We start from the raw sequence: 4603 nt of genomic DNA on the forward strand, positions 1-4603 counted from the left end.
TTTATCATAAAATCTCCTTCATATAAGTTGTTCCTTTTTTAATCTAGTTTACGTGAATATCTTATTTGTCCCATTTGAAGATCATTTGGTCAGTCAAATATTATGTAAACTATAGAAAGGTCATTCTGGGAGATAAACTGGAAAATATGTTATAGTTTGGAGTTTTTGACCAAGCTAATGGATAGATATGGGTCCGAAATTTTTATAGAGTATTGTTAACATGTGTATATGATTATTGGTTGAGGAGTTTTGCATGATTAAAGGTTTTGATGAAAGATTTTCTTAGATTTAGAAACTTAGAAACTGGAAGAGGAAAAATAGTTTCTGTTTTGAGAAAGTTTAACTCTTTGGCGGTCTAAACCTATTCAAATGACTTTGATAATTTTATTGGAGGATCCTAAGCATATTATATACATGTTATATTATTATTTTGAAGACATTTGATGTTAGTTTCAAAGATATGAAATTTTATGCAAAGAGATATTCAAATAAGCCAAAGTGTGGATGTTCTTGGCTAAATTTATGTTTTGGTTAATTTTTAACCATGTGATCTTGAATTAGAAGTTTATATATCTTTTAGGGCATCTTTTTAAACCATATAATGGTTTGGTTTGAAGATTATATATTTATAAGTCATAGATCAAAAGGTTGATCAAAACAAGTTGGAAACAAAAATCAATGGAAATAGCATATGAGAATTTCGGCCCTATGGAGTTTTAATAGTTGTGATTAGTTTTAAATTTTTCTAAATTGATATTTGAGTTGAGGATAAAATTTATATGAGGCATGTAAATTTTGGTGACTTTTGGAGTTAGTATGCAAAATCCTTAAGTTATGGGTAAAACGGTCATTTTCCTATATGTAGAGCGTAAAATGGAAATTTTATTCTTTAAATTAGTATTTTCCATATTTCAAGTTATTAGTGATTTAGTGCTACATTTTAGAATCACTAATTACAGTTCCTCGTGATCGCGATTGAGGTTTTATAAGAAATGCGGAGATTGAGGTAAGTTAGCTTTTAACTTACTAGCAGTCTACTGTATATATGTGCTAAGTAAAGGAACTACAGTGTATGTATGTATGTTATCATATATGTCATGCCATGCCAAGTTATCACGTAATTGTCTATTATACAGAATTTATTCAGTCATCAATTTTTATCTGTTACATAATATATTCCGTCATGTATTACTGTACATTACAAGTATGTCATGTTAAATATGTTGTCTATTATATGTTATGCCATGTTACGAAATATTTCTATCTCAAGTTGGTCATGTATTTCAAGTTATGTTCAAGTCACGTTATGTTACGTTAGGGCTTCAGTCCTTTCGTATTCCAGTCACGTTTCATCTTGATTACTTATGTATGGGATCAAAGCAATTGTGATGCATACATTACGTGAGACACAACAATTGTGACACGCAGAATACATGGGGCCACAACAACTGTGGAGTATGTATTTAAGCAGTTAAAGAATAAGTTTCCGCAGAATACATAGGGCCACAACAACTGTGGAGTATGTATTTACACGTAAAATACATGGGGCCACAACAACTATGGAGTATGTATTTACACGTAAAATACATGGGGCCACAACAACTGTGGAGTATGTATTTTTTATGTTAAGTCAAGTTTCAGAACAAGTTCATGATAAGTTAAGTTTCATATCATGTTCATGTTAATTCAAGTTTCAGAGCAAGTTCATGCTAAGTCAAGTTTCAGATCAAGTTCATGTTAAGTCAAGTTCAGTTCATGTTTCAATTTAAGTTATGTCAATTATGCTATATTGTACGCCAAGTTATGCTTTAATTACTTATGAATTTGATTATGCATTTATGCTTTTACTGTCATCCATGCATCATTAGCTTGTGTGGAAGTTTTTTTGTTAACTTACTGAGATTTGTAATCAATCTCACTTTGGTAGTCCCAACTACCATTCCCGCCGAATGGTAAATCTTGTTACAGGACCTGAAGGAGAATCAAGAGCTGATCAACTAGACACAATTGACTAAACGACGGTGCGACATCAATGTTAATATAGTAATTAACGTAAATTACTACTTGTACGATTGAGTTGCATCTCTAGTACTTTTTGGATCATAACCATTTTGGACTAGTGTTGTGATCTTAGTCGTTCAATGGGTTTTTATGTATGAAATATGTTTTAAGTATTTGAGATATTTTCAATTTGGTGCATAGTATTGCTAAAGAAAAAATTTATCCGCTGCGAATATTGCATATTGTTAGATGCATGTTAGGAACATTGCATCTTATATGTCATGAACGGGGGCAGGTAACCTTGTGTTGCATGTCTCGACGCTTCAAATGTTCGTCTGATTCCAAACGGAATTTGAGGGCGTCACAATATATATATATATATATATGTATATATATGAGCCTACACCACGCCACTGAAGAGGAGTGCTACCCTAATTTGCGGGTCAAGAATATATATATGGTTCCTAATTTTGATATAATTAGGCTTAAAATATTTTAGCAGGATTCCAAGATGGATTGAGAAGACCATTATACTCACGTTGATGAACCTTAATTGGATTATTTGGGTTTCAACCGAATAGATAATTTGCTATTGAGACAATAATAAAGTATGGTGAAATTACCAAAGTATCCTTGTGTATACATGAAATTATCTACCAATTTATTTGAAGAAATTGGTTAGATCTTAATTTTGCAATTATTTAATCAATCAAATGTATAAAGTAAATAATTAAATTTGCATGATATAATGATTGGTGAGGAAGAGAAACATTTTAAAGAATTCTTTAAAAGTAAAATCTTATAGGGCAGCCAAACTCAGAAAAGTTAATTTTATTATTTGAAAATCACTTTTTAAGCAAGTTTTCAATTACAAAATCTTTTTTAATTAATTTTCTTACTTGATCTGACAAACGACTCATTTGCCTCGTAGTTAAAACCTCTGGAGATTTTCAAATATTGATTTTTTTTCTAAAACTCCAGTGGTTGAAACTCAACCAATTAATTCTTCACATGGAGCACGATTACACTTTTTGAGCGAAATAATATGAAAATTCTTCAAGAAGTTTTCTCACCAAAATATGCAATGGAAAATGCTCTAGAAAATATTCAAATCTAAATCTCTACAGATCATAACCAATAGGATTCTTTAAATAAAGAATCTGAAAAAAGTTTTAGTTTTAGTAGGACTCTTTTGACGAAGCAAATCTGTCGTGAAGAACTCTCTTGATGGGACGTTGATACTTTGCGATAAATCCTCTCTGCAGTAACAGATCTCAATTCAACATCTTCTCTGGATAAGTGTATATTCTTTGGATAAGTATAAATTAATAACTTCTAGATAAATTCAATATTGTTATAAATAAAAGTCAATAAATAATTTACATTCATCTAAAATTACAAATTTAATAATAAGATAAACTCTATCATTTTAGTCACCTAGTCCTTACCAAATTCTTGTATTTACATAAGGTATAAGAAAACAATTTAATTAGTAGGGCATTTAAAAAAGAAATGCCTAAGATCATGTAGGCCAGTCAGATACATGTCTAGGAATCACAAAAACCTAATGTAATAATGGTGTTAAGAATATGTTCAAAAGGCATTGTTCTGGTTATATATTAATGCTGTGCGGCAAAAAGAGACTTCTTAGTACTTTTTTTTACAGAACATTCGGAATCCTCTTTCCCGCGGATGAAACAACCAAAACAGGACAAACTTACAAACGTTATACGAGGAAGCCAGCAAAGAAATGCTTTATCTTTCTACTTTAAACATCGTAAAGTATACTTAGTCATTTGTACCAGAGAGCGACTTTGAGCGAGCGAGCGAGCGAGGGAGACAGAGTTGTTGTTGTCGTTTCGCAAAAGAAAAGGAGAAGCATGATGCATGCAAATGTACTTAATCACCACTGTTGTATGTACTTGCATATTATATATATATGGTTCTGTAATATTATTCCTTAACTTACGACTGGCCTGTTTTATTCCCTATGGTTCATTCTGGCCGGCCGGCCGGCATGGCCAAGGGTGAAAATGAAAGGAGTGCTGCACCTTTACAAACACAAAGATACAATCATGCAGATGCACATTTTTTCTATTCCGGTGTTTCCAAAGTGAGAATATTAAAACAACGTTACTGAACATATATACACAGATCATGTTTGGATCCATGTAAATTGTAAGGGGTATCAGTCATTTTGCTCATGTGCATTATCATGCAGCATGTCTATTGCCAAATAGACAAAAATCAAATGACGTTGGTTTGCGTTGAAGGAAAGCCAGGATTGCGTAAAGAACTGAACATGGTAATAAAAATTATATATTGCATATTTTTGAACTGTCATTCTTGAAGAAGAAAAAAAATAGAGTAAAGGTTACATCATGGTAAAGGTATTAGTGGCTAGAAATACTTGCAAGCTCATTCGAAATGGAGAGGCAAATTTTTGGCTCGATAACTGGCTGGGGTTCGAGCACTTGCTGATTCACAGGAGATGGTGGGCAACACAAAATTGCAGGTTGCTGATATGAGAACACCGTTGGGCTAGGATATGCAGAAGTTAACCGCCCTGTTACCTGTGCCGCTGGTTAAAAAAATTGTAGCT

This window comes from Carya illinoinensis, chromosome 13, assembly GCF_018687715.1.
Source record: "Carya illinoinensis cultivar Pawnee chromosome 13, C.illinoinensisPawnee_v1, whole genome shotgun sequence".
In the NCBI taxonomy this organism is placed as follows: domain Eukaryota; kingdom Viridiplantae; phylum Streptophyta; class Magnoliopsida; order Fagales; family Juglandaceae; genus Carya; species Carya illinoinensis.